The following is a 23,301-nucleotide window of genomic DNA, read 5'->3' on the forward strand; positions in this document are numbered from 1 at the left end:
TCGTTACGGGTACAAGTCATGGGTTGGAGCTACACGGGTAGGATACGTGTTGTGGTGAGAGTCATATCAAGATGCTACAACTATGTGTGACCCAAAATATAAAAAATTAGTCTTTGGTGCTAGCGTTTTGTAACCTTTTGATTTCACATGATCAGGTGTGATCTTCTTTATTATATTTTTAGATACTTTCTTCACTGGAACCATACTGGAACGCTATTTTTAAAGAAGTTCAAAAAATGGTTTTTGTTGTATTAGTACGATTTGAGAAAACAGGACGTCTAACTGTCGCCTTGTTTCCTCGAAGGCATTGTAGAAAAAGGAACGAGACTTTGACTTTGACCAGTGCAAAAAATGTGATGTAGGAGTGTGTGTCAAATGCTTTGAAATTTATCATTTATAAAAAAAATAACTTCATTTATTATATCCACCGATTCTCTAAATAAATACGCAGAATAGAATAAATTTTGTCATTGTTAATATAAGGCCTATGCTATACTCGTTATCCTACTGTCCTTTATGTAGGCCGGGTCTTTCCCTGCAAGTCATGCACTGAAATTTTTTTTCAGGATTTTTTAATGTATATTTTAAGACATATTCAATTAAACAAATGCAAGTTATGTAATGTATTTCGAGAAAAATAGTTTCACGCTTATCTGGGTTAATTTAATTCGAAGTTATAGTGGTTTTTGAGTAGGTGAAAAAATGGGGGCGCTAAAAAATAATTTATTCTCAAAGTGGGCAGTAGACAAAATAAGTTTCGGAACCCCTGCTTTAGAAGTAAGAGCTTTGCGCAATATGTTATTTATAATAGTCCTGGGAGGCTAGTCCGGCTCTGTACTATTTCCGTTTAAGTAATAGTTTTGCTGGTATACTGACAACCCTGTTACCGCATTCATTTGTCCGTTTCCAAAATTCTAAAACATCACATCGTTGGTCCAGATGAACAGGGTATTTATCTCAAAAACACAGATTTTTCAGAAGAGCAATTTTAAAGTTTCGGCGACCATTATTTCGGCCGCTATTGTTATTTAGTTGTTCAAACCTTTAAGTATTTAACTCCTACACGTTTAACAGTATTTTCGAGTACGACTTGTTTTTATACGTAGGAAATGAAACTATTTTTCCGGATTTAAATCGCGTATATTTGTTTTTTCAAACAAACCGACGTTTCGGGCCCTTTACAAATATTATATGTGATTCATAGTTCTATTCATGCTTAATACTTTTAAATGAAAGAAGGAATAATATTCATTTCGATAAAACTTTGAGGAACACGGTAGTATCTCAAAAGGTCACCTATTAGTAGTCCGAAATGACGTTTTCCAGAAACAACGTTTGGTCGAAATTTCATAACCTTGAAAATAATTTTGAGAGGAAAATGTTTTTTCTTTTAAACGTAATTTAACCTAACCTAACCGAATATAATCGTGTCTTTGCGATAAACATTCAACATATCCTGAAAGAACAACTGTTTTGTTATAATTCGGTTTTCGGTGTAATGAAAATTGTATTACTATATTTTTACTATATAAAATTATATTTTTTAGGTTACCATCTCAAAAAACTACTTTATACTATAAATTACCATAACAATTCAATGAAAAAAAGTATCCAAGAAAAGGTATACATATTTTTTTAAATACACTTACCTTACAATGAACACATGCTTTGTTTTCGACGACGACGTCTTTACGACTACAGCTCAATGTTTGTAGCCAAAACGTGCAAAAATTTCGTAGACACTACCCTGCCTCCCGCGTCTTTTCACGTTCGATCGTTATAAGACCTTGTTAATTAGCAAACCTCGATTTTTTTTATTGGATTACATTTTGAAGTAAAAAGTCCAAAGGACTAAGAAGTTCCTTTAGTGGTACTAAAGTAAATGGAAAATTGAAAGTTGGTTTTTTGTAAATAATAATAATAATAAATCATTTATTTCGACCAACATGAATCATAACATTACAAAGATTTAGGTAATACAATTAAACTCAAAAATAAAATTTAATACAGAATGAAAATCAAAATTAAAATAAATACTACTAAAATTACATTACAATTAGAATACTATTTTAGATTTAGTCAATAGATGCACCATGTTAGAATGGTTCATGTATTGACAGTCAAAGCGTTCAGCAAATGTCTTTAGGATACTTTTGCGGCTGACCCGCACCAAGCGCACCAGTGATGTGCACCGCTTGCTCATGATTGCATGGAAGCAATCTACGAACGCTTTAGCAAACATCCTCGATATGCTGCAGAAGCGAGGCAGCCCCAACAGCACCCAAATGCATTATTGTACTAGACACGTAACTTTTTGTATTGTTTTATATTTCACTCACAGACTACTAGTATACAAGGGCCTACAAAATGCCCTGAAGAGAGTGATCTTGATATCTTTCGAACATCGAGCAAATTTGCGAGTTATCATACGTGTGGCGCACTACAAGTTTCCTGAATAAATGGTCAGAAATTAATTTATTGTTTCTCAAAATATTCCCCGTTAGCGTAAATGCACTTTTTCATACGAATGAACCAATTTTGAAAACATTGCTACTCCTCCATGATAATCTCTGAAACATATTTTTCATACTCTTCGCAATCCTCTTCAGGTGATGAAAATCGTTGACCGCGTAACTGGTTCTTAATTTTTGGAAATAAATAAAAGTCACAAGGTGCCAGGTCGGAACTGTACGCGGGATGGCTCATAAGGTCAACGTTGTTCACCTTCAAAAATTCATTCGTCACTCTAGCCTTGTGAGAACTGGCATTATCGTGGTGCAAGATGATACGGCGTTTACGGTTATTTTTACGGAGTTTGTCAATAACTTCCGGCAAATAAATGGTCGTGTACCAATCACTATTCACGGTACAACGATTTTCCAAAGCAACAGTAGCCACGTGTCCAGTTTTAATAAAAAAAGAAGCAATCATCCGCTTAGAGGCACTTTGCACGCGCGCAACTTTGGTTGGTTTCGGCTCATCGCGAAAGACCCAGACGCTCGATTGCTGCTTTGTTTTGGAATCGTAACTGTAACTCCATGTTTCGTCACCTGTTATTATGTCCCACACCAAATTTGACCACCACGCCACCAAATTTGACGCACCAAGTGACGCGATTCGTTTTTTGAGCCTCAGTCAAATTGTGTGAGATCCACCGAGAGCACAGCTTTTTCGCACCCAAATGTTTGTGTAGTATTGATTGTATTTGACTCATGCCTATGCCTAAAGATGCCCGAATCGCATGGTATGTCACATGCCTGCCTGTTTTGATCATACGGCCCACAGTATCGATGTTTTTGTTGTTTACAGCAGTGGACGGGCGACCATCACGAAATTCGTCACTGAGATTGAGACACAGACGACCGCGTTTGAATTCTACAGACCAGCTATAAATAGTTGTCTTGCATGGTGCTTCATCGCCAAAGGCAGTTTGAAGCTGAGAGAAGCTCCGCTGAGCTGTTAAATTACACTTAAAGTCGTAGAAAATCATACTACGAAAATTTTCACGAGTTAAATCGATGGTGATGTAGACAACCAATTTCTAAAATGACGCCACAATGTAAAAACAAGTGACAGTCAGATGAAACAAACTGTATTACTTTTATACAGCCAAATTTACATTACTACAGCCAAAGAGTTCTATTTTCAAATTGTGTAATTACTTTTTAAATATTGTTTATGTAAGTGGCCAATTCTGGAAACTTATAGTGCGCCCTATGTATTAGCTCTGAAACTAATCTGACGCTAACAGACAACGCCCCACGCTCCCTCTCCATATCAGCATCGTCCTCCAGGCCCGAAGTTACAAAATGTCCAAGATATTTACACTTTTCCACTCTATTTAGGGTATACCCGTAAAGTTTAACAGATGTTATTTTATCTAGACACCCTCCCCGATCCTGGAAGGCCATGCATTCACTGTAAAGAGCTCTCAAAATGTAGAAAGCCTGAATTAAAAACAAATTGTTTTTGACCTGTATTTTCCAGAAAATCGTTAGTTATTTTAATACTATATAAAATAAAACGGAACGCAAACCCACGAAACGGAACGGATTTTTGTGTAATTTTTTGGCTAATGGGCCAGTGGCCAATGCCATAAAAAAATATTGACACATCAGATGTCAAAGTCATTCTTGTTGTAATTTATCCAATTAGAATTATATTTTTGAATATTTTACCGTTTAAATGTTGCTGTATTTTGGACTTTTTTTAGTATCGCAGTTTTGCTGGAATTAATTTAACATATCTAACCACACTTTTGTTTTAAAGAAATAAATAAAAAATGCAGGTCACATTATTTTTTTTAATTATTTTGCTAAGCTCTTTATTTCAAGCTTATATCTAACAAAAAAATTGCAGCTGGTTAAATTTTTCTGGAAATAAAGTACAAAGCTCCAAACTAATTCGGTTCAAGGCCTTTAGTAGTTAGGTAGGAAGTTAAATCGTGCAAGCGTGGCCCTCATGATCCTTCCCTAGTTTGAGATGAGGTAACTGCTGTGGTTGTCTAGCATATGATTCATCGTCAACCTATTTACACGGTCCTCTGCTGGGCACGAGTTTAGGCCATAGTCCGCCACGCTGTCACATTTTCCTAAAGTTGTGAGCACTCTTCGACGTGCAGGTTTTATCACGACATTTTCCTATGCCGAAAAGCTCAAGGCAAATTTCAAATTAAAATTCGCATATAAACTCAAAGATGCGGGCCCTGATTCGAACCTACGGCCTCTGCATGAGAGACTGTAGGTCAAACCATAAGGCTACCACGAACATTATCGTTATTTTTATTCAATTTATAAAACAGGAACAAAATTTTATATAATAGTTCAAAATTAACCATTACGATGTGACGTCAAAATGAAATAAAAAACAATGAAGTCCATTTCGAATGCAATATGTGCGCTAAAATGTAGCCAACGCGATAACGAACGAACATTTTACTTCTTTCTGTAATATTTTGAATAAATTATCCTTTGTGAGATCGAAATATTTCCCCTAACCAATGGTTCACTTGAGTTGACCCGTTAATGGAAAGACAAAGCGACGGAAAAACTATTATAACATGGGCTTTCAGTGGTATGACGTTGGTGTGTAGATGTAGTTTCAAATTATGGTGGATTTTATAGAAAAACTGAGTTCTAAGTTCGCGCTATGCGGATCTACTTAGAATTGCTGGTTTTTTAGAGATCCAGAATCTGCAATTACTAATGAATGCACGAGTAATTTCATACAATGTAGACTACATTGCATTGACATAACTATATTAAATCATAGTTAATATTGCGCTGATCGAGGCGAAGCTTTGTTAGTAGCAGTAGAGCTCCTTGTGAAAGAGTTCGTCCAGGGAAGTACTGCTACCTTACCTCATCAAAGTCAGTTCATAAAGAGTTACCGCGTTATACACATTAAAAAAAACATACAGTCGAAGTGAGAATTACCTCTTTTTTTTTCGAAGTCGGTTAAAAATATTTTATGTTATTGACACTTAGCATGGATATAATACTTACCATCTGTAATTTACAGTTAGCGTGCCAGTTTTAACAAAACTTATATTAAAAGCTTGTTTATTCAGTAACAGCATGTAACCTCCTACTCCGAATCAGTAATCAACGGTCCACAACCCGCCACCATAGGTCACGTACGTACTTCTCTTTTTCTTCACCAACAAGGGTTCTATTAATTAAAGTTTGAGCGAAGAGCGTGCCTTATCTTAGTTAACGCTAACCCGTGTGTGCTCAGCTTTATATCGTATGCATATATTGCGGATTGGGGTGGCAATATCTGGTGTAATCTGGTTTGAGGTGGATTTTTTGTAATTTTTATTAGTACGGCGCAAATTGGTAAGATACGTGACGTTTGAGTTTTGAGTTTACATGTATCATATAAATTGTACATTGTTCCAAAAACCAATTTTGGTTTTACTATACATTGCCACTTGTCATCGTGTACAAGTACACTAATCAGTTGAATTAAAAATAACTGTAATAAGTAATAATAATAGTTAGACTATGTATGAATAGTCCCACTGCTGGGTATCGGCCTCCTCTCAGTTTATTTTTAGTAATATTATTTTATAAAAAGTCATTGAGCAACAACCGACTTCAAAAAAGGAGGAGGTTTTTGTATATATGTTAGGCGATAATTTGTGAACCGATTTTGAAGATTACTTTTTTGTTGGAAAGAGGGTACCTCCGTAGTGGTTCCATTTAAATTTGAAGAAATTATTCCACCTCTAAGGGTGACAAATTTGTATATTTTTATAGCCAGAACTATAACCAATTTCACAACGATCTTAGAGACTCAACGTTCTCTGGAAGCCAGGATATTTAAAAAGATGAACAAGCTGGAAGTCTCATTAAAATTTAAAGTAAATATTCCACTTAGTAAGTAAGGGTGGCAAACTAGAGATTGAATGTCTATTGAGATTATTGACGTTAGTAATATAATCCTGCGAGATTGTTAGTTTTTATAAATAACCCTGTATAGTCCCATTGCTGGGCACAGGCCTCCACTTAGTTTAGTTTTAGTAATGATGTTATAGTTAGGTACGAGTAGTACCAATGACCATTCTAAGTTAAAGTAACATTTTACAAACCAGTGTACCAAGTAACTAAAATCATTGAAAAAAAAACCGTCCTTAAAAGTTTGTTTATCGGCTTTTTTCGATTTCTATAGGATCCCCCAGAGTCTGACTTCTTGGTGACAATGGGACTGTTACGGACTCCTTTGTACATTATACTTTTTTTTCTGGTTGTCGTGGTGGACTTTTCACCATGACAACCAGACTTTCATTTGCGGAAAATATTTTTGTAATTTGTGATAGCCGAAACGAATCCAAAACAGCTTCCTCGGCATCAGGGACCACCTCGAGAGTATACCCTTTCAAGCAAAAAAAGAATTTTCAAAATCGGTCTACAATTGATGGGGAAATGGGTGTGTACACTGACATGCCTATAAAATTTGAGGATTACCTCGAGTTCCATGGATCCCCTCGTCATGTCCTTGGTGACAATGGGATCACCACGAGAGAGTACCCTTTCAAACAAAAAAAAAAATCAAAGTCGGTCTGCAATTGACGTAGAAATCTGGAGATTAAAAAAATCGAAATAAGAATTGGTGTGTTCTTAAATTAGTTTTATTGAGATTTTCGAATCACGACCGACTAGCTACCGAGATCATCGTTTTCTAGAACACATTGGCACAAAAAAAAGGTATTTTGCAATACACCGGCGCACGCTCGAAGCGAGTCGTTAATCAGACGTGTTTGTCTGTCGGTACGTCTGTCACTAAGACAACGTGACCATTACTCAGTTGGGAGATTCTACTACGGATATTTTTTCACTTTTCTGTTTAGTCAATGTATAGTAAATATATATTTATAAGCGGAAATAAGAATTACAATGTCAATTTTCATTCCACTAGAGCTTGTTGAAGATTGCTGAGGTTAAGTCCACCAATTTCATTTTACCACCAATGTTTTGTATCAAAATTTGATGCGAATGTTTTATTATTTTTAAACATTTTTTTAAATTTATCCTAAATGCATTCATACATACAGTTCACATCTTTTTCCCATTGGGGTAGACAGAGACAACAGTCTTCCACTTGCTACGGTTCTGACAAATATCTTTCGCTTCATCTACACGCATCAGTACTAAAATGTTATGGTATCCTAAATGTCATAAGATAATAAAACTTATTGTTTTTTCGTAATAATATTGCGCCAAATAACCACATCACTTACTTGCTCTCAAACTAGTGAATTCACCGTACTATCACGACCTTGGTGGCCTAACGGGTTCGATTCCCAGTAGAACCAAGTTAGTAAATTTATTTTTCTAAATTGGTTTTGGTCTGGGTGTTCTGGGTATTGCCCCGTTGCTCTGGTACATTATTATTATTATTATTAAGAGTATCAGATTCACGAAATATATTCCGGTGCTTCTAGAGCACCCAGCATAGAATCAATTTAAAAAAGTTGATTCCCAAATTGGTCCTACCGGGAATCGTACCCGGAAACTCGTATCTAGCTGCCGTTGTGCAAAGTTTTGAACCACCGAACTCATCAGCGCAAAAAAATGTTGTTATGTACTCGGAAATTGTAATCGTGAAATGTATTCGTAACTGCGAAAAATTTTTTTTTATTGTTAATATCCCTAAGTGCGTTACTTCAAAAGCCGTTCTAAAAAAATATTATTTTTATCTTTTCAAAGGTATGTCTTAAAATGGTTTTAGAACAACCCTACTAAGCTGAAGTTAACAAATGAATACTCCTTTGACGGTGGCATTTTTAAATTGTAGGTAAGGTTAGCCAATCGGTTTAACAGGTTTCATACTAAGTTCATAACGTAATCTAACTTGAATACCGGGTGTAACAAATATTTAAAAAAATATAAAAAATAAAATAAAATAATTTAAAAAATCGACCTCAAAAGTTCATGGAATCACATTCCTTCTATTTAAATGGACCAGTACTGGGATACCCTCTTTTGCAACAAAAAAGGGTCATTAAAATAGGTTCACAAATGCCGAGTTATCGCGTAACATGCATCACAAAAAAACAAGTCTCCTGTCGAATTCAGAACCTCCTTCCTTTTTTGAAGTCGTTTAAAAAATAGGCTGGCCCAGGGAAAGTATATTTCTAAGTGAAGAAATGTTATAGTGTACATTTATTATGATTAAAGATAGTATTATTTAGCGAAGACAGTTTTACTTAAAAGAATTAACTTGCATTTGAAGGTACCTAACTTAATTAATGAAGAATTAACTAGAATAGATACACATATGTGTATTATTTGATTTTTAATTCGAGACCTAATTACGTATAAGACGTATTTTATTTACCTCGACGTTTCGGACATGTTGCAAAGGCGGGCGTTGAAAAGGCGGGTGTCAGCATCTTCTAGTTTTTCTTACTACCCGCATTTGATCTTCATGATTTATTTGTGCACTAGGGTTCTCATTAGACCGACACACAACACTCACGACGTCCGGCGACTTGTCGGGCGATACTTGATGTCGTTTACATTTGCTGATAATTGGATCCCATGACGATGAAAGCTTAAAACCGTCTTGTCTGTTGAAATTGCGGTGTTTTTTAATTCCTATAGCTTCACGTACGATTCTACTATAGTGATGACGTTCTGTAGAAAAGATCTTGGGATTATGAAGCTCAATCCAGTGGTTTGGTCATGATTCCAGCAAATGCTCGGCTATTGCAGACTTATTGAGCTGACGTTGCAATATGTCCGAAACGTCGAGCTTAATAAAATATGTTTTATACGTGATTAAGTCCTGAATTAAAAATCAAATAATGTGTGAAAGTAGTGAAAGTTTAAACCAAAGTACATATATGTAATTGAAAAGAGCTTTGTCTTGCTAACAACCTGATGCCCAGTCTGGCAAGGTCTTTAGAATAATTATAAATTGTATACCTGTGGGGAAATAAATAAATAAAATATAGAATGTGAAACACGGAGTGAATAGTGCCTTTGAAAGAGGTTTTTCAAAGAGGGAATTCAAATTGAAAAATTATTTATTGTTCTTTCCACCTTAACAATACAATTTACAGGGTATTTAAAATAAAGAACATCATACAGTGAAATTGTGAGGTGGAAGACTGGTGCCTAAACTAGGTTGGATCTCTACTATAGGTCACCAGGTATCCACCACCGGATCTCAATGATACAATATTGTGATATTTTTAAAATTACTAACACATTAAGGGTAAATTGGCGTGATGATTTGAAAATGCACTATATATTTGTTATTTTGGGAAAAGGTAGTATGACAAATTAGTTTCAATAGAAAAGTTAGTAAGTGTGATAAGAAAGTGATTATATGTAAAAATTTTGAGTGAAAAGTATGTATAATGGATTAAGGGATGTACAGTGCATGAATGTGCGGGCGGGCATCGTGCGTGCGTGCGTGTGTGTGTGTGTGTAAACAGTATGCTTAAACTCTATTGTTTGCACATTTACAGGTGTAAGACGACTTCTAGTTTCGAACATTTCTTCTAGTCTCACTGAATTAATGTAAGTAATTAATTCATTCATTCAGTTAACCTAATTTATCAATCTTTTCATTCAAACCCTCGAATTCTTCGCACCTATTAAGAACATTCTCGATTTGATCCGATTCTTCGTGGCCGTTCTCTTTCAATGTTGCGGTCAAAAAGGGTGCAATAATACCCCAGGGTCTTATTGTACTCGTGAATGGGAATAAATTTAGTTAGAAATCTTTTGAAAACCTTTTAACAAACTTGAATCAGTCGCTCTGGTGTTCAATGTATAGGGATTTTTTTTTTATATGACCGTGTGAGTCGACGAACGAGTCGTACGCCTGGAACGACACGCCTTTCCATTATAGTTGTAGTACCACCACTCAGAGCTTTAAATCACAAAGATTTGAGAGGCACTTGCACTACGCCTGTCACCCTTCAAAACCGAAACGCAGTGATGTTCACATTTTTTTTTTTACACAAATGTAAATGCGCATCTGATAGAAAGTGACGGTGAGGTCGACGATGGAGCGTGCAGATCTAAATAATGCCTATTCACTCTCGCCTTGAAAAGGTCCATTTATAACGTTCAATGAAGAAGTCTGCAGGCAGGGAATTCCACTCCAGAGCCATTCGCCATATAAATGTGGAAGCGTAACGCTTCGTGCGAATCTTTGGAATATCTACAAAATAGGGGTGGAACTCCAGTCTACGTCTAGTCCTCCGATGACTAATTCCGAGTCACCTGTAAGCCTCTCGGCACACTTGTCAATTGAATCCAAGGTGGCCAGTTGGTATGTAGCAGAGCCATCTTAAAGGTGGCAGCAGTACTCCATATACGACCGGACTAGAACTTGATACAGCTGAAGCAAATGTATCAACATTATTACTTTTGGCGGCAGAAATAGATAACGTGGCATTACTTCCCTGGCCGAACTCTTTCACAAGGAGCTTTAGTGCTTCTGTAATCCCTAGTTTGAGACTGGGTAATCAGTGTTAATTTGTATCTCTTTCACGAAAGAACGAATTTTCTACGGCATACCTTTGTGTTTAATAGCTTGAAATTGCGTCACAGTTGCATTAATAAAAAGGTTAAATGATAAAAAGCCTTAATAATATTAATTTATTCAAGATATAAATCCAACAAGGCATGTAAAGAGCGAACAATGTAACTTAACCTTAGAAACTTAACACCGTGACGTCATTGTCCTACAAAAATCGAGAGCCATCGGTTGAACTTTCTCTAGAATAGAAATAATTACAAAACAATGCCGTAGAGGTACAAGATAATCGCATTAGCGAGTTTCTGGAGGCGGGCCTGGCAGCATTAATCTCCATCTCGGGCCGGACTTCGGGACGGTGTAAGTTATAAGCTTTATTTTGGAAATACTCAATTTCATTTCAGTTGTTTATTTATTTTATTTTAGTTGTGGACAAAGAGTTTAATTTACCTTTACCATGAATTAAAGTAGCTTAATACATATTTTGATGGAAAAGTTCATTTAAATCATTCGACTTTAAATAACGTATATATTTTATATTGTAAAATTACAAAACTCGAGCAAGTAACCTATGTTAAAATTTTGTTACTGCTAGTATTTATATTGATTTTTGATAATATTTCATTGAAATGAGGATTTATATATTTCGCTCAGTAATTAAGAGTGGTGGTATGGCAACAAGCGCTGGTTCAAGTACAGCCATATCGAAGTAATTTGTTTGTGTTGTTCTATCTTTGTATAAATAATTATTAGCAAGTTTATTTGTTTACAGTTGTGTCAAAAATCTACTGAACAAGCTTTTAAAAAAGGCCAGATTCCATTGAGTTACAAATAAATGGACGTCGGGTCCGCGGTAAAAAGTGTTCGAACTTACAGGGCGTTAAAATCGTATACAGAGCGTCAATCACGCTTTAGTCTTCGTTTGTTCGACTGACAGCGCGCTTGTCAATGATGCCGTATTGTGTAGTAAAACCTTGTAAAAATTACTTAACTAAAGTAAAAAAAATGGGTGGTATATCATATTTTCAGTAAGTACTATATTGTGTTATCATAGTTATAATTTAAAAGTGTTATTTTATGCACTAGTATATATAGTATTTAATTTATATTTAACTTAATCGTAAATATAAATTTCAAAAACAATCAAAATAATCAAATAGCTAACTGTCTCTTTCCGACTCATTGCTAGTTCTTTGGAGGGTGTCCCTAGCACCCTCAGGATCCCCTGATCCCATTGTACGGCGGTAGAGGGAAGCGAGCGTACTGCCTAAGGAGGCAGATGCCTAGGTGACGAAGGTGTCTCCCAGGACAACGTCTACGAAGCGAGTCAGCGAGGAGATCGTCTCTGAAGCGCTCGAGGCCTCCTTTTGCGAGACTATACCCTCGCAAAAACAACCATAGCCTCCCACCTTAGCCTTGGTAGAAGAGGTCTGTACCTAGCACGAGAGGGAAGTGGTAGTTCAATGGGAGGAGGGCTGCTTCTAAACTGAGAAGTAGACGGTAAAATTACGTGAAGAAGGAAAAAACATCATGGCGAAACCCGCGCAGAGAAACGAACTCTTGAGATGGAGACCGCGGCTCGGCAAACGTAGTGTAGAAGACCCTCTAGCCAGTTGGAGTGACGGAAGGCTGCTGGCAGCAGATAGTTGCGACAAGCTGAGGACCGAGCGAGATGGCGCACATTGGGAGAGGCCTAGCGATATGATGATGATGGTAAAACCCGCGTATCGAAGTAGGTTCACTAATCGTGGTAAACGAGTAAAGTCCCCGCATTGGGACTACACCATCAATATGATGACTTAAGTACTTGAAAATCTTCCACAAGCTAAATAATAATAAACTTTTTTATTTGCACCAACTTGGATCATTGACGTTATTTTAAAAAGTAAAGTTATTTACATGAACCTTGCCGTAATGAGCAAGATACGGGCAGTCGAGTCTATTTGCAATCACGTTCAGGATGCTGTTGCTGCACTGATGCGCTGCAGCAGCGAGGCAGCCTACCCTGAATGTGTTGTTGTCGTACTGTCTCTGAGTGTACTTTGAAAGAGTGTAGTTTGAAATGAAGCTGCGGGCTATCATGTTGGCTCTAACAGACAATGACCTTTTATTAATAATCATGATCATAAAGATGACAGACTAAACTTTTCATAAACAGAAATTATACTGATTTTACAATATAATTTAGCACTAAGGCGCGCGACTATAGCGCGTAATCCGCTATCATCTTGTACTTGCGCAACAACAAAAAACTACCAAATCTCTAGACAAATGATGACAAGCAATATGGAGGTTTTGGTTTGAAAATATTGGCCAAATGGTTCAACCGTTAGCCGTAATGGGTTTCGTGCTTGCTCTCTTTTATTATTGGCTCTTATGAAATTTGATTAAAAAATATTTCTTAATGGTATTCAAATGGTTCACCTGATGGAAACTGATAGTCTCACGTTAAATAATGTGAACGATGGATTATTTTGTTACGTTATAAATATTTCATTGCACTTATTAAAATTATTTAACTAGTTTGTTTATTATATGCGGGAAGAGTGTGGGAACGCACCCTAATTTATATTTTCTGTCTCTCTCACTCATACTCTCTAGTTCTCTCTGTTGTCACCGTATTTTGTACTTTATGAAGATAATGTACGCACACAGTCCCACATATGTTTTCAAGAAGACAAAATTTCGTCGGTCATACCGTTCTTCTATCCTCACTTGTATTGGTGTTACCAAAGTCAAAGTCAAAGTGAAAGATTATTTATTCCATAGGTAAAATAAATTTACACTTGAAATCGTCACATTTAAGCTACTGCTCGTTCACTACGCTGACCTCCCTGAGAAGAACGAGCAAGAAACTCTAGGGATTGCTCTTTTCAAATAAACTTAAATGCTATGGAATAATACACTTTGAATCAAATTTGTGTGGATACTGGAGCCATGTCGTCTTTCCATACATCTTTATCTAACACGTAGTCTTCAATTTTGTAATATGATTTTTCGATCAAAATATTTTTAATGTAGTTTTTAAACTTAGGAATGATAAACTTAATATATGCTCCGGAATCTTATTGTAAAAACGTATACAGTTCCCCATAAAAGAGTTGTTTACCTTGGTTAAACGAAATCGTGGTACCTTGAGTTTGGACTTAGCTCTAAGGTTAATATTATGGATATCTTCTTTCTTATTGAAATTATGTATATTTTTATGAGCATATAAAATATTTGAGTAAATGTACTGTGATGCCACAGTCATGATACCAGTCTCCTTAAACTTTTCTCTGAGAGAAACCCGAGAGCCCAGACGGTACCATTTTACTGTTACAGTTTGTATCGAGTTGTTACGTTTTTTTATGATATTAAGTGACGGGACGGACAAGTCGAGCGCCTGGTGGAAAGCGACACACCTATCCATAACAGTTGCAGTGCCACTCAGAGCTTTTAATTGCAAAGATATTACGCGCACTGCCACTGCGCCCGCCACTCTGAGACATAAGTTGACAAGTCCCACGTGCCTGTAATTTCACCAGCTCCCTTAACCCTTCGAAAACGCGCAGTAATGTGAGCATTTGGCAGCTGAAATAGGTAAGGTGGCAGTACTTCCCTGGACGAAAACTCCTTTCCTTAAAACCTGATTTTTCGTTTACCAAATAACATATTTAAAAAAAAATAGTTTTAACTCGTAAATAAATGATAAATTTGAATATCACCCGGAATCTTATTATAAAAGCGTATGCACTGCCCCTTAAATTAATTTGTGACTTAGTGAAGACGTCTGTCACGAACAGCTAGTTTATTTTTATTTCTTGTATTAATGCTAAGTCTATCACAATTTAACATTAAAAAATACTATTCTTCTTAAAGTGTGTAAGAATAGTGAGTGGGTAAGTAGTGTGCTAGTGTGAGAATGTAATTCTTTTTAACTCTAAATTAAAGCAGAATATAAATTTTTGTATACGGGAGTACACTTCCTAAATTTACGACAAAAAATCTCATACGACAATTAAGGAGACGACGATATGTAGGTATTATGCGGTATGTACGAAATTAGCCCCTTTTTCCTGTTAACTTCAAGCAAAAAACCTATGATTCACAGGTTTCAAAGTACTAGAAAGTTCACCTCAATGCGTTTTGTTAGTCACTCTGTATGTGATTTGTGGTTTTGTTCGTCACCGTGTATTTGTATAACCTAGTCTGTTTGTTGAATAGTAAGTAGGATTTCTTTGAAACAAAGATGTTTCATCAGCTGTTACTTTTTTAGTATGCTAATAGGCTTGAATTATTCTAACATTGACTTGCAAAATAAGAAAGTTTTCGCGTTTGCTTTCAAGTATAAGTCAGAATTTCTAGAAACATCTTTTTATTCTATATACACTTCTGCCAGGTATACGCCTCGTATAAGACATTTAAACAAATTAAAATAATATCACGTTGCTCTGTACTCAAAAGTAAGTATCTAAAGCACTTGTGTTATGGAAATCGGAAATAAAGACGGTACCACAAACACCCGAAGCCGAGACAATATAGAAAAGTTAGTTTCTACATTGACCCAGCCGGGGATGGAAGCTGGGACCTCAGAGATGGGGACACTATGAAAACCGGTGTGCAAGTCACTCGACCATGGAAACCGTCAATATGCAACATAATTCAAGTAACATATTATTATAAAAACACGCGTATTAAAAAAAATACGCTAGCCGAAATAATAAAAAATAAACACTTTTGTATTTAGAATTTTAAAAAAAGAGTCATCTAAGCTCAAAGCCGCACACGATAAAACAGTCATTCGTTATTCAAATTTCCCTCCAAAACGTGCACATGACATCCACACGCCTGACAAATAAATCGTGACATCGAATGCAATTCGCACATAGTATAACTATTATGCAGTAGTTCAACTCTTTTAAGCTTATTTATAAAAATAAATGACGAAAACCTAATTATTTGTAAAACACAATATTAATTGTTAATTAATTGTTATTAACAATCAGGTATTTGAAAAATGAGTCACAGCGCCTCCTAGCGAACAAGCTTTTAAAATAACCTAATTTCGTCAATTAGCTACCTAAGAGGGAAAGTTAATTACTCTATGTTTTCATTGATTCTACAACAACTGTGACCTTATTATAATGTGAATGTATATAAGCATTTGATTTAACAATGCGATATATAACCGAAGGTCGTTTTGATTGTATACTTACATTCCATAACCGTAATGCAATGAACAATAGATTAAACAGCGCCGAAGACCTCATTATAAATGCTAAAGTTGATAAACTATACTATTGATCTATACTGTGTCTCAAATTTGAAATTTGGAAAAAAAGGAACGCTCGTGATGCGTTCCGAATGCCGCACCCCGATTTGAGAATCGGAACGTGTTCCGAATACGTTCAGAAATCGCTATAAAATCTGGCCAGCGCGAGATTGCGCACTGGATCAACGCCGACATTTTCGATTTTATGGTTCTTGATTTAAAAAATTATAAAAAGTATTTCATTCTTTCAATTCTCCGGTTGTTTTGTTGCTGGTCGGTGCACTCTATTGTGTTTTAGATATCTCTTCTAATTGCGATATTGCCAAAGAGCAGAACAGAAAGAAAGAAAAGTAGTTGTCTATTATTATCGGATATATTGTTCTTTAGCTTTTGCCGTGTATGTTTTTGTTTTTGACTCGAGAAACATGAAAAGGAGTAATAAATAAATGGGAAAAAAAAGAAAAGCTTTTGAACCTTTCAGCTACATGCTAAAGTAGGTATTTAAAAAACAATTAATTCGGACAAAAAAACTTCGCATCGAAAGCTTTAAAAGCTCATCAGTGACACGCATTGTTCACTGATCACATCTGACCTCGTTATAACTGAATAACATTAGCAAAAGGTCAACTGCATTAGTTCGTAGGTACAGTAAGTAAGAAGTTAGGACATTGTAATGACCGAACTCATTTTTAATCTAATTTTAATTGTTTGTTCTAATTTTAATGTTTAAATGTTTGTTTTGTTTGTTTAATTGTTTTTGCTCAGCGACGTGCGTGCGTTCCTGTGTTAATTTGAATTTTGAATAATTGTTCATACAATTTTTAATTCTACTAAAGATAGAAGGAAAAACTAAGAGATTAACACAAAGAATAGCGTACAGTGAACTATTTGTCCACGGACCAATAACTCAAAAGGGCTGCTAAACTCGATACAAAACACCGTAGCCGGGTATTTAGTACCTGTTACACACCAGATGTCGTTAACGAGTATCAAATAGCTATTTTCGTAATTAATTTGTTTTGCATTGGCAAGCTGTATTTTATCAAAGCTACTCTAATTTCTAGTTAGAACAAACAAATGGACTATTTCATTGATTTTTGTGGATACTGCTGGCAATTCTTTAAAAGCCCTATTAGGAAGCGTTACACACAGTGCCATCTATTGACACGCATATTTGCCAAAGTTCAGAAAATAATTTGTATCATAGTTTTATTGTAGATTGTAGAAATATGTATTCATACATAGTAAATTAATGTAATAACTGATTCCTAGTACATAATAAATAGTATCGTATGTGACCACTAGATGGCATTGTATTGTATAGAATATTGGTGACAAATAGATGGCGCTATTCACAATTGCATAATGTTAAATTGCAATATCAGTTTAATTCGAAGGAAAGGTTTACAATCAAATGTGTTTTATTGTAAATCGTTAAAACAATTGTTCACACTTATAATCTTAAGTATTTCAATATAAAGACTATTCCTTTTTACTTAGCTTTCTCATCAACCAATCAGCGGCCGTTTCCGCCACATCCCACCCAGCTACTAAAAAATAGGGTTGAATGGAGGGACGGGGTGGCGGAATCGGCCGGTGCTCAGTCGAGTAGTGTGCAAGAGTCCGAAAGGCTAGACGAATATAATTACTTACATAAAGTGATTGTATTACATTGTTGAGGAACATGTGATCAGTTACGGAAAATGTGGTAATATTTCTGATTAACTTGGTATTATTTCACGTCCACGTAAAGCGCTACAACTAATTGTAGCTTAGGATCAATATTTAAATAAATATTAGAGGGATAAAAATTTACCAATCTAATATGGACATAAGATCATGCCAACTTTCCCGGTCTTGTGCCGCCCGTATCCAGTCACTGCCGGCCACTGCCGACCACCTTGCTCAGGGCGTCCCACACTACGTTTTCTTTGACGTGGTCGCCATTCCAGAACAAGTCTACTCTATCGGCGCTCAACCCTCCTGCAGACATGCTCGGCCCACTGCCACTTCAGCTTACTGGAGCTATTTCATATTAAAGAGGAGTTAACTGATATCCACGAGCTTTTACGTAATATAAACACTTCTAGGCTATTGATCAGCGCCATCTCGATATAAGACGGAATTTCGACCTTTTTAACAGTTACGACCTGTGGTATGGAGATTACGACTCCTCCGTAGAACAAAGAACTATGTGCAAGACTGCTTATTCTCAGGACATTGTACATTTCGTTCGCTGTTCTTAGCTCTGGATATCAGATCGACCATTGATCGATTTTATACACCTATAGCTAGGCCTTATTTCAAATAACGAGGTTATGTATTTATCCTATTTTGGTTGTATAATCACATCGAACTCTGTTCTTCGGATGAGTCGATTAGTAGTCCTCTTGAGAAGGCTTTACAGGAACCTGGCTCTTAAATAAAATAACGATTATGACAATTTTTTTACGTTTTGGTTTGCTTGAAAAAAAAACAAATAAACGCGATTTAGATGTGAAAAATAGTATCATTACGTATGTGTGACAATGACGGAAACCTAAAAACTCGTTAAAAAGTATGAAATAAATTATCGATTATACAGAAACTGTAACTTTCAACCGCCACTATCCATTTAAGGTATTCTATATGCATATAATCTTATGTTATACATAAAAAAATCCATTTTGAAAAATTTTTCAGAAAAAAACTGTTTTTTGGAAATTTTTTTCTTATATTTTTCCACATTTCACAGTTGACATCTGTCAAATGTTGAAGATAATAAACGAAGACGATGAAGCTATTGTAAATATTGTTTTACCCAAAATATTTTTTTACGCTGTTGTCCAAACATTTAAAATCTTGTTTTACTGAAACTTGCTTTTAACTATACAATTTTATTTTATAATTTACTCTGAATTAATTTTCAAAAAATATTTAAACGTAGAATATAATACAAGCCTTCGAATTTTTCCACAATTTTTCACAAAATTACCCAACAGTATACATAATACACTCCCGGATTTACAATTTGACTCACCTTACATGTTAAGTCAGTATTAAATGCCCTAAGGTTAAATAATGTTGGATTGATCGATAACTGTTGTATAATTTTGAGACTGATGTACTAACCGTCATTTCCATTAGTCCTTTTTTTACTTCAACACAAGGGGATCTCGATTGTACTGTATTTTTTGTGTATTTATATTACTTGATTACTCCGATAATTGTGAACAGATGTCGATGATTCTTTTTTTAAATAATAAATAAATTTCCGTTAACCGATTTCAGTAAAACTTGTCAAATAAATATAATTCCGCAAAATTTTGAGGTCAGTTTTTTTATGAAAAAACGTACAATTATTAGATTTTTTCCATGGTGATAAAAATATTTTTGTATTCTAGCTCGTTATGAATTACGTGTCCGGGAATATGTAATGTAATTAAATATATGTATTTAATAAACTAGTCAATTTGTTCTGTGTAATCTCAAAACAAAAACAATGTTCGTTCACAAAAGTAATTTTGAGTCAGTCTCAAGTTCTTTTTTTTTTCGTGGGGAAATTGTCCTAGGATAGGCCGCGGGGGCAGCGGCGAGGTTATGCTCCTACCGGCTAAAATCCCACGGTGGCCTTCTCGGGTACTCTAGTGGGAGGGATTCGAGATCCACTTAGCGCACCGGAACCCCCCCCAGCACCTAGGAGGAGCTACGTCCTCCCCTCCCCTCCTCACGACGAAACGGGCCACACCGCCCCGTCGTCCTGCTGCCAAACTTACTCGCAAACGGTCTCAAGTCCTAACTCAATGTGAGCACTTTGCGCAACACGTCCGTACATTTCCGAACAATAGAGATGGATTGTCTTAACACGCTTAAGTCAGCTACAAGGCCGCGGTTTGATAGGGAATATTGATAGTCCATTAGGCAATACACGGCAAGTGCAGACACGACCACGGCTATCCACCAGCTACAAATGGCATACTTTGCAGTTCAGGTGGTTTGGCAGTAGAGCTCCTTGTGAGAGAGTTCATCCAGGGAAGTACAGTCACCTAAGAAGTAATGTCAGCATTATTGCGCTCCGGTTTTGATGAAATCACAGACACACGGGACTTTTCAAATTGTGTCTCAGATCTTTGCGTTTTAAAGCTTTCAATGGCTCTGCTACTGCTATGGACAGTCGTGTCGCATACCACGCGAACGACTTGGTCGTCCCGTCACTTGGTGACATAAAAAAAAAGTAGAGTGACTAAAGATATTATTGCTGCCTTTATACAATAAAGCAGGCAGTATTGCCAGATTACATTTCTTACATTTTTCAGAACATTTGACCCTCTCGCGTTTTGTTTACCTAACTTTTGTTTTTAATTCAACTATATTTGTTATTGTAACTCCTAAACAGTGTACGAACACACCCCAATCAGATAATGAAGTAACTCAGAGATGGCTTATCAAAATTAAATCTACCAATTACTAGTGAAGCTTGATTTTGGTCAAGTAGTTAAATAACAGTCTATCAGTCGATAAAACAGGCAAACAAATTAGTTTAAACGATTTTAAAAAGATGTCGCTACGATGCTGCAAATCCAAAAGGCGGCAAAAAAAACAATTTTGTAGAGTTGCGAAATCTTGAGAGGTATGTATGTACACTTTTTGTAAGAAGTTTCTCTTATCCATCTTTTTTTGGGCAAGAGAAACGTTAGCACAATTTGTGCTTTTTCGGCAAATGCGTCGTAAGTACTGAATTTAACGTAATCATTGTTATTTTAAAACATCTAAAAGTGATACACAAAGGCAAGTTTAGTGTACTTCAAAATTCTTATCTATTCTTCCTAGAGATGAAAGCATTTGACGTAAAGAATGTTGCTCGTACCCCACCTGACTATTTGCGATACAAGAAGCATGAAAGAAGAAAAAAGAGTGAACGCTGTAGAAATGAAAGCATTGTGCATTACAGTAGTGGAACTCCAAGGAACAGTGTAAAGAGCGTTACGGTGTAACAGATGATATAGTGACTAGGATACAAAAGAGAATGCTTCAATGGTAAGGTCATATAGAAAGGACGGGTTTTAGTAGAAAAACGACGCAAATTTATGGGGCGAATGGAAACGGAAACGCGGGGAAAGGTTGACCTCGTTTTTTTATGAATGTGCTATAGTTTTTCGGTCTTCATCTCTTGTCTTTTACAACGTTTAAGTTTATAACCTTCGATATTGGCATATTGAAGTTGCCAGTACCTGTTGTTCATATCAGCTCTTACAATAACAAAATGACATCATAAATTACATCACTAAATTGTAGCAGCAGTAAAGCTATAAAAGATTGCTTAAAAAGAAATACTGCCACTTACCTATTTCTGCCTGTAGTTAAATAATAATGTGAGCATTGTTGCGTTCCGGTTTTGAAGTGTACGTGTCCGACTTACGACAAAATTAAAAGACAAGTATCAAGTATGAAGCTTCATTCGCATCACGCGTCTTTTTCATTTGGTCAAGTATTGCTTATTTGGCAGTAATTGTTTCGGACGGATGTCGGACGGAGATCGAGAGTAGACCCCCAGTTCCGAATCCAAGAAATGACAATCCGAAATGCCACAGGAATAATTTTATCTCTAGGTATAGAAACGATATCGTATTATCTCGTATTCGAGTTAGAGCACAATCGACAAAGTCAAAGTCCAAGGCAAAGTTAAAGAACCATTTACTTCATAGGTAAAATAAATTTACTCTTGAAAACGGCACTTGTAAGCTACTGTTCGTTCATTACGCTGACTTCCCTGAGAAGAACGAGCAAGAACCCTAAAAATTGCTCTTTAAATGAACTTAAATGCTATGGAATTAATACACTTTGAATCGAATTTCTGTGGAATCTAGAGTCATATCGTCTTTCCATACATCTTTTTCTAACAAGTAGTCTTAAATTTTGTAATATAACTTTTCAATTCACAATTTTTAAACTTAAGAAATGATAATCTTAATGTATGCTCCGGAATCTTATTGTAAAAACGGGTACAGTTCCCCATAAAAGAGTCGTTTACCTTGGTTAAATAAAATTGTGGTACCATGAGTTTGAGTTTGAATATTTGAGTAGGTAATTGTACTGTGATGCCACAGTCATGATACCAGTCTTTTTATACTTTTCTCTGAGAGCAAACCGAGAACCTAAACGGTACACAGAACGAATCGCTCGTTTTTGCAATACAAATATGGTTTATATGTCAGCCGCTTTACCCCACATGAGAATCATCAGACATCCGAAGTGGGTGAATACGAATTGGATCCAGTGCACAAATACGCTAAAGGTGGTAGTGAAATTACAGGCACACGGGATTAGTCACTTTTAGTGTCAATCCGTTCTTTGAGGTTTAAACTTTGATAGGCACTGTAACTGTTATGGATAGGCTTAACAACAGGCGCGCGACACGTTCGTCCCGTCTCTTATATCTTAAAAATAGTGACAAACAGATATTTTTACGGTATTTTACATACCATCGTAAACTTCTGGGTGTGCGATAACCCTTGAATCCCAGACAGGTTAAAGTGTCACGAAACTGAACCCTCGGACGTGTTACGACTTGACTTTGGAAAATAACAGTTTATATGCTCGTCATATGGTCGTATTAAAAAACGTGAGTGGATTTTGGGATTGTTTAAGTTCCTTTTATTAACACGAGCATGTATACCTACCTTTTTTTTATGATACAAAAAGGCGGGACGAACAAGTCAAGCGCCTGGTGGTAAGCGCTTCCCGCTTTACCGCAAATATTTGAGAAGCACTGCCACTGTCGCCTTAAGACATGAATCTGACAAGTTCTGTGTGTCTGTAATTTCACTAGCACCCTTACCCTTTAAAAGCGGAACGCAGTAGTGCTAACATTACCGCTTGGCGGCAGAAATAGGTATGGGTATAGGAATGCTCACAAGGAACAACTCCACTGCTGGTAAAAATTTGTTTATTTGAGATGTCATTTTGTGACTGTTAGTGCCAACGTGAATTTTACAGATATTTAGAACATTATTTATGTAGTTTTCCGATTTTCCAAAACAAATTGAAAATTCCATTGAAAGTTATTAAAT

Source organism: Hyposmocoma kahamanoa, unplaced genomic scaffold, assembly GCF_003589595.1.
Source record: "Hyposmocoma kahamanoa isolate Upper Pololo Valley unplaced genomic scaffold, ASM358959v1 224, whole genome shotgun sequence".
Taxonomy (NCBI): Eukaryota; Metazoa; Arthropoda; class Insecta; order Lepidoptera; family Cosmopterigidae; genus Hyposmocoma; species Hyposmocoma kahamanoa.